This window comes from Vombatus ursinus, unplaced genomic scaffold, assembly GCF_900497805.2.
Source record: "Vombatus ursinus unplaced genomic scaffold, bare-nosed wombat genome assembly UNPS02014864.1, whole genome shotgun sequence".
Taxonomy (NCBI): domain Eukaryota; kingdom Metazoa; phylum Chordata; class Mammalia; order Diprotodontia; family Vombatidae; genus Vombatus; species Vombatus ursinus.
The window spans coordinates 975,766-984,133 of record NW_020954642.1 but is presented as its reverse complement, the minus strand read 5'-3'; the positions used below and the strand labels follow the sequence as shown (position 1 = coordinate 984,133).

The window sequence follows — 8,368 nt, the reverse complement described above, 5'->3', positions numbered from 1 at the left end:
TGAAACACCTTAAATCAGATATGTACCCTTTGCCAGGGAACTCCCCTGACAAGTGAAACTCAACACTGATTGGTGGACATTTAATTAGTAGGTGGGCTAAAAGTCTTCAGCTCCTCCTGCTGAGTACATGACTTGATAACAAGACTCAGCAGCCTTAAGGCATCTGGGCAGAGGAAGCCCTTTCCATCCAGACCACTCTGAGTGGTTTTCTCCTTTATGAGCTGGATTGTGCTAAAACAGGGGTGGGGAGCCTGTGTCCTCAAGGCCACATGTGGCCCTCTAGGTCCTCAAGTGTGGCCTTTTGACTGAATTCAAACTTCACAGAACAAATCCCCTTAATAAAAGGATTTGTTTAGGCTAAACTATAATGGAGGGGATCAAAGACAGGGAGACATGTCCCAGAAAAAGATCTAGCTGAGGCTGACTTTTGTTTAGAGTAAACAAAAAGTAAGGGTCCTTGCTGTGGTAGATGCCTTGTGGCTGGGAAAAAATGACCTTACTCAGATATATCCATCAGAAATCAACTGACCTTTTCAGGAATGGGGTCTTAAAAATAGGAGGAAAAAGATGGATCACAAATTATTAATTAGTTATTAATTTAATAGTATAATATTAATCTCTCTCTTGGTATCCAATGATAGAGACAGCTAGGTGCTACAGTGAATCAAGGAATGGATCAGGAGTAAGAAAAGTCTTAGTTTAAACCTTGTCTCAAATACCTACTTATTCTGTGACCACAGACAAGTCATTAAATTATTTTCTGTCTCAGTTTCCACAATTGTAAAATGGGGGAAATGATAGCATCTGCCTCCCAGTGTTATAAAGATAAAATGAAATAATATTTACAGAGTGCTCTGTAAATCTTAAAGTGCTTTATAAATGCTAGTTATAATCATTATATATGAGGGTTTGTGTCTATGGAATCTTTAACGCCTCTTTCCAATTCTAACATTCTATATTCTAATATTTGATAATATTAGGTCCCTTCCAATCCTAACTTTCTGCATTCTAAAGTCCCTTCCTGCTACAACAAAATGGTTGAATATTCCTTTCTGGTTATCTGTATTCTAAATTCTTTTATAATTAACATCGTGCTTTCTGATCTACTCTGCCTTTAACATTCTATAATTTGTATTCTATTAATTCTTCTAGATTTTAAAATTATATTATGTATTTGAAAACTTTTAAGTCTCTTCCCATTGCAATAGTCTATATTCTTTTTGCTATTGTTTCATGCTCTACCTACTCCTCACATTCCATGTTAGAAGACTTTCTAGGCTGTGTTACCATGCTTTCATTCTAGCGCCTTCTCTCCTCCACAAGCCCTGCCAGTGTTCCACATTGTATAGCCTCTCCCAGATCTAACATTCATTATTCTTTGTTTTAACATTATGTATTCCAAAGGTGCTTTCAGTTCTAAAATTTCTAACTTCTAAGGTTCCTTTCAGCTCTAACTTTATATGGTTCTCTTATTTCATGATTCTATATAGAACAACAAATACAAAAAAGTTGAGTGATTTTGTTTTTCACTTTTCATTCAGTGCTATTGGATTGAATTTTCATTTGGATGACTAGAACTGTGGGAAACTAATTTTAGGATGAGGATTTTACTTCTTTTCCTACAGTCTCCTTTTTTAACCAAATACAGTACCAATGAAGAAATGACTTAAATGAAAAGAAATCCAGCAAGGCATTGGAGTTCGTTGAACTTGTTCTCCTTCTGCCATCATGGAGCTCAGCTCAGTAATGAAGAGGAGCAGATAGCCCCTGAGTGACTTTTTCATTACTCAGACAATTGTCAGACTTTCCTCTAAGGCAATCCCCACTGACATTGGCCCTTCCTGCTGTGTCTGCTCATTGCTGTCCATCAAAGGAAGCCTCAAAAGCTACATTTCGGAACAAAATTTCCTGAACAATTAGTTCTGACTCTGATCTAAAAGGAGACTTGAAGGTGAATGAAAAAGTCTCATGAAAAGATATTCTAAAAGCTCTGGGCATTCAATTTTGAAAGATCCAAGGATGCACATCATCTGGACCACTCCTTTTCACGTGGCTTTTTCAAATTTCTCCATCTATATCAATCTTAATCTGTTGAACAACTGTTTGATCTGAGATATGAACATTTTCCTATCATTTTCTTAAGTCAAGATAATCAACAAAAGAATAAAACAAGCCTTGTTATGTAGTGTTTGCTGATGTCCAAGGTTCAAATACTTACGCTGAAAAATTTTAAAAAAATGTTCTCACTAGATTTCAGCTGATTCCATTACACCCTGAAAAGAACCATGACAGAAAATAATGTAGACAGAAACGTGGGGTTCACTTACTCCACCAATAGTGCAAGTCACTCCATATCTCTTCACTTCACATTTCTCATGTGAAAACTGGGGGCAACATTTACACTGCCAACTTCATGGAGGTGTTGTGATGATTAAATTAGATAATGAATATAAAATTACTTATAACAATTTAAATATAGTTCACCAATCAAATATAATTACTAGATTGGGAGGTTATATGGTACATTGGAAAGAATATTAATTTGGGATCAAAGGACCTAGGTTCACATCCTCTTTCTGAAACTTACTATCTATATGACCTTGGGTAAGTCACTTCTCCTTGGGCATTAATATTCTCATTTGGAAAAGGAGGGGGTTGTAGTACATGACCTACGAATACCCTTACAGCTCTATAACAATGATCCATCATTATAATTCTAACAGTTTCAGTACTTGGCATTTTTTAAGTAGTTATTTTTTTCTTTAAATCAAAATAAACATGTATAAGGAGCATTAATTGAAGCATTGTGTACTGAATGAATGTTGTCCTTCTTCTTCCACCCCTTGCTTCTAGTTTGGATCTCTGAGACCATGTCAGTCCTCCGAACTTCCTTTCTTCAAGATAAATATCCTATATTCCTTCCATCTACTATTCTTGTTCTGTAGTTTCCATTTCCCTCATCATCCTGGATATCCTGACTTGTATTTCTCCAGATTATTAAAATCCTTCCTAAAATATGGCTTTAGAATGGTACAGAATGTTCCAGATTTGACCTGCCCAAGATAGAGGATAATGAAATGTTCTACTATTTTCCTTTGGATCTTATGTCTCAATTAATGAGGCTTAAATTGGCGTAATATCTGTGAGTTTTCATGATATTGGTCTCTCTTGATCTCCTATTACCTGTTTGACCATTCCTCAATCTTCTTTGTTGAGTGAACACATGAAAAATATTTATTAAACACTTACTATATGTTAAATATCATGCCATGTTAAATGCTGACCACACTATATAAAATAAGACTCCCTGACCTCAAAGGGATTATGTTCTCTTGATGATGATAGTACCTATAGGGGAATAATGAACAATGTACAGTGTTTTTGGTCTCTAAAGTAAGATGGCTGAGGAATGGAAACATAGGGATGTGTATGAGCATGCTCATTCCTTTTCGGGGTATGCTTCTGCCTTTCTGGACTTCAATACCATACTATATCTGCAGTATTACCCTATAATATTCCTCAGTGGTCTTCTCACCTTGTAACATGCCTCAGCTTTGTTCCCCACCCCACACCCCCGCGATGGTGACTTTCTTTTGGCTCCTTCATTTGTGGGAGAGGCCCAGGCCATACAGTCTTCTTTCCTCTCCTTGATATGTCTGACTCCCAGGACTTAAACACCATGAAATGTGGGCCTTTGGCACTCCCACTTTTCCAGCCCTTCTTTGTGTGTCTTCCCTCATTAGATTGCAAGCTTCTTGATGGCAGGACTGTATTTCTTTTTGTTTCCATTTGAATCCCATATAGCACATAGTAAGCACTTAACAAATGTCTGTTGACTTGTCTTGCCCCATCTTACTGCTTTCCATAAAAAATGGCAATATTTGTTTGATTATGATTCCTGAGGAAAGAGATGAAAAGTGAGATGAGGCACAGATGGGTACACTTTCAAGGCAGTTGTTTAAAAGGACAGGATGGATGACTGGATAAGATTTGAAGCATGAATGATTTGGGGCCAACTATCTAGAATGGACTATGTGAGTTTGAACTAAATCATTCATGAGTTATGGCAGCTTAGCCCAGGGTAGGAGTTCCAAAGCTACATAGATTAAATCCTCCCCCACGACAAAATTTCTGGAAAATGTAGTGGCTGAACAGATAGGAAGATGATGGCCAAACTTCATGACTGCATGAGATATGAAGTAGATCCATATTCTTTTCCTCAGCTATAAAAATGGGGATAATAATAGCAACTACCTCATAGGATTGTAGTGAGAATCAAATGAGGCAATACATTAAAAAAAAATACTTTGTAATCCTTAAAGTGTTCTCTATTATTGCTGCTTGTAAGGCTACCACTCTAATTCACACCCTTTTCAATTCTCACCAGGCCAATTGTGAATCACCTCCCCCAGTAAATGACATCCCCTCTTCAATCCATCTTCTACATAGCTGCTAGTGATATTGCTACAGCATGTATCTGACCATGTGACTCCCCTTCTCAAAAAACCCCAATGGCTCCTTATTAACTCTAGGGTCAGATAAAATTCCTCTGCTTAGTTTTTAAAGTCCTTTATGATTTGGCTCCAACCTATCTATCATATTATATGTTACTTTACTGGAATAATTGTTGGACCAAACTGTCATTCTTGCTATTCCTCACACACAATATCTTATCTCCCACCTCTGTACCACATCTCTAGTGGTACTTCCAAATTGGAATGCACTCCTTTTAGATATTTGTGAATCTTAGAATCACTCATTTTCTTCAAAGCTCAGTTCAAGTGATACATATTACATGAGGAGATAAAGCTTTTCCTAAATTTCTTTTCAACTTGTTCAAATGTTTTTGTCACATCCACCTCTTCCTGACCCCATTTGGAATTTTCTTGGCAGAGATACTGGAGTAGCTTGCTATTTCCTTCTGCAGTTCATTTTACAGATGAAGAAACTGAGACAAACATGATTAAGTGACTTGCCCAGGGTCACACAGTTAGGAAGTGTGTGAGGCCAGATTTGAATTCAGGTGAATCTTCCTGACTCCAGCACGGCATACTATTAACTGAACCACCTAGCTCCCCCTCTGCCCAACTTATATTGTCTTATATTCATTTTATGTGTCTATATGTCTCTTGCTGTGTATGTACATGATATTTACCCCAGTGGAATATAAGGTCTTTGAGGAAAGAACTGTTTTATGTTTACCTTTGAATCCCCCATGTTTAGTGTAATACCTGGAGAGTAGTAACTGATTAATTAATTGATTGATGATAATACTGTTGATGATAATGTTACACAGTGGAGAATTTATAATGAGGAATATTTACTTCAGAAATCCTACTTCTTCCCCTTTAGAACCTCAGTCTCTGGGGAGGGAAAAAAAGGATGAGACTTGTAGCTTAGTTCATTTCCCTTAGAGTACAGTCTCATTTTCAAGACCAAAAACCCACCTCAGGGTTGAATCCCAGGCACTTTGACTTCTTGAGACTGCCTGGATGCTTCCAGCACTCAGTCTGTCTGCAATCTTGGATCCAACATTGCCATGACTGGAACTCTCAGTCAGGCATGGATCACCTCTGGCACTTCAAACTGAGGGACAAACTCTACAAACCAGAAACAAACATCCCCAGGTCCATTTCTTGTACCTGGGACCTTCTTTTTCTTACCAGTTCAGTTCAGAGTGCCTGTGATGGGTGCAGCAGCTAGGAGCACAGCTGAAAAGATGGCAGAAAGAGGGCGATTTGTTCCAAATGATTTTAAAGACACAGGTAGCCAATCAAAGGAGGCTACACGACACTTGCTGGAGACGCAGAGGTTTCCATGTTAGGCAAACTAGGAGTGCTCAAAAGTCAATTTGTAATAATAATAATGAAAATAATAATAGTGATAAAGATAATAATAGCTAGCTTTTACATAGTGCTTAAAAGTTTATAAAACATTTTGCAAATATCTTCTTATTTTATCTTCACAACAACTCTACAAGGTGTAATTATTAACCTCATTTTATATATAAGTAAGTTGAGGCAAACAGAGGTGAAGTTATTTATTTAGGTTCACATAGCTAGTAACTATCTGTGGCCAGATTTGAGCTTAGGTCTTCCCTGACACCTGGTCCACCCCACAGCTGCTACCTAAATGCTTAATGACAGATTTATTGGTGAAGAAAGTCACGTGATTGACTTACAATGTGACTTACCTCACACTGACCTGTGATATACTAAATTCCTCAGGTTTTTACCAAATGAGATGTTGTCTAGCTCTATATCTGTCATCTTATGCGGTTTTTTTTTGTTTTTGTTTTTGTTTTTTTAACGTGTGCACTTTTATTTGATCTGGTCTTAAGTCAATGTACAGGTAAAGCTCCTCCCCTCCCCCAAGTACTGGCACCGATCTCATAAAACTCTCAGGGAGATTGTAAAGTCTTCATTCACATCTATGTTGGGGGCAGGGAGGGAATTTAGGGGGCCATTAGTTATGGCTGACAATTAAAAAAAACAGGAACAAGTATTAAGGCAGAAAATACAAAAAGATTTTTTTTTAAAGGATTATATAATTTACATGTAAAGCAATACTAGTACCCTCCCCCCTCCCCCCTCCCCACCTGGATTTTTGTTACTAACTCCTTTGGTCTAGCAGAGAACAGCCTTCATAGAGGCTTGTAACTCTGTAACAATGCATTTTACAATATTTGGAATGATTATTAAAAAAACAAAACAAAACAAAACAAAAACAAAAACAAAAACAAATGTATAATCAGAGTCTTGAAGACACACTTTAGAACTTTGGGGATGTTTGTCTCCAACACACTTACACTGCTCATCACCTTTGCCATTCAGTTTTTAAACCCTGAGTCAAGTGCCAAAAACAAAACAAATAAACAAACAAACAAACAATCAATCTCTCAATCTCTCTCTCTCTCTGTCTTTTCGTGGGCAACCATCATGTCACACCCTTTGACAAAAACAAAACAAAACAAAACAAAAACAAAAAAAACCCAGTCCATTTAAAAGCATTTGTGGTGGACAATGGAAGACCCAGATTCATCATACTCCTGCTTGCTGATCCACATCTGCTGGAAGGTGGAAAGAGATGCCAGGATGGAGCCTCCAATCCAGACAAAGTACTTAGGCTCATGTGGGGCAATGATCTTAATTTTCATTGTTCTGGGAGCTAGGGCAGTAATCTCCTTCTGCATCCTGTCGGCAATGCCTGAGTACATGGTGGTACCACCAGACAATATGGTATTGGCATACAAATCCTTATGGATGTCAACATCACACTTCATAATTGAGTTGAAGGTAGTTTCATGGCTTCCACAGGATTCCATACCTAAGAAAGATGCCTGCAAGATAGCACCATTGCCAATGGTGATAACCTGGCCATCAGAAAGCTCATAGTTCTTTTCCAGAGAGGAGCAGTGGCCATCGCCTGCTCAAAGTCTAGGGTGACATAACACTGCTTCTCCTTGACGTCACCCGTGATTTCTTCTCAGCATGGTAGTGAAACTGTACTGTCTCTCAGTCAAGATCTTCATGAGGTAGTCTGTCAGATCACAGCCAGCCAGACAGAGTATGGTGTGGGGAAGGGCATAACCTTCATAGATGGACACAGTGTGAGTCACACCATCACTGGAGTCCATCACAATGCCAGTGACATGACCAGAGGCATACAGGGACAGCACAGCCTGGATGGCAACGTACATGACTGGGATGTTGAAGGTCTCAAACATAACCGGAGTCATCTTTTCTCTGTTGGCTTTGGGGTTCAGGGGGGCTTCTGTAAGCAGCACTGGGTGCTCTTCAGGGACCACAGGGAGCTCATTGTAGAAAGTATGATGCCAGATCTTTTCCATGTCATCCCAGTTGGTGACAATACCATGTTCAATGGGCTACTTCAGAGTCAGAATACCTCTCTTGCTCTGGGCCCATCCCCCACATAGCTGTCATTCTGGCCCGTACCTCCCATCACACCCTGATGTCTGGGACACCTAAAAATGGAAGGGAAGACAATGCGAGGGGCATCGTCTCCTGCAAAGCCAGCTTTGCATATTCCAGAGCCATTGTCAACAAGGAGAGCAGCAATATCATAATCCATGGTGAACTCTGAAGTGGCAAGTTTAAATCCTTAAGAGAGAGAGGAGGTGGTGCCACACCTGGAGGCAGGGGGGAGGAAAGTGCACACTGGGTGGAAGAGCTCACCCATCTCATGCTTTTGCATAAGATTTCTTTAACCCAAGTACTAGACTTTACATTTCTCATTATAAAGGTTCCTCTTTAATGATAAAATTCACCTTTCTATTTGGTCAATATTATTTTAAATCCGAATTCAATCATCAGATGGGTTAGCTATCTCTAACAGCTTCATGTCATTT

The 8,368-nt window shown here is 38.8% G+C and overlaps 1 pseudogene; it reads right to left on the bottom strand.

The window, feature by feature from the left end:
* Positions 1 to 7,000: 7,000 nt before the first annotated feature.
* On the bottom strand, positions 7,001 to 8,097 carry LOC114027899 (annotated as a pseudogene).
* Between the last annotated feature and the right edge of the window lie 271 nt (positions 8,098 to 8,368).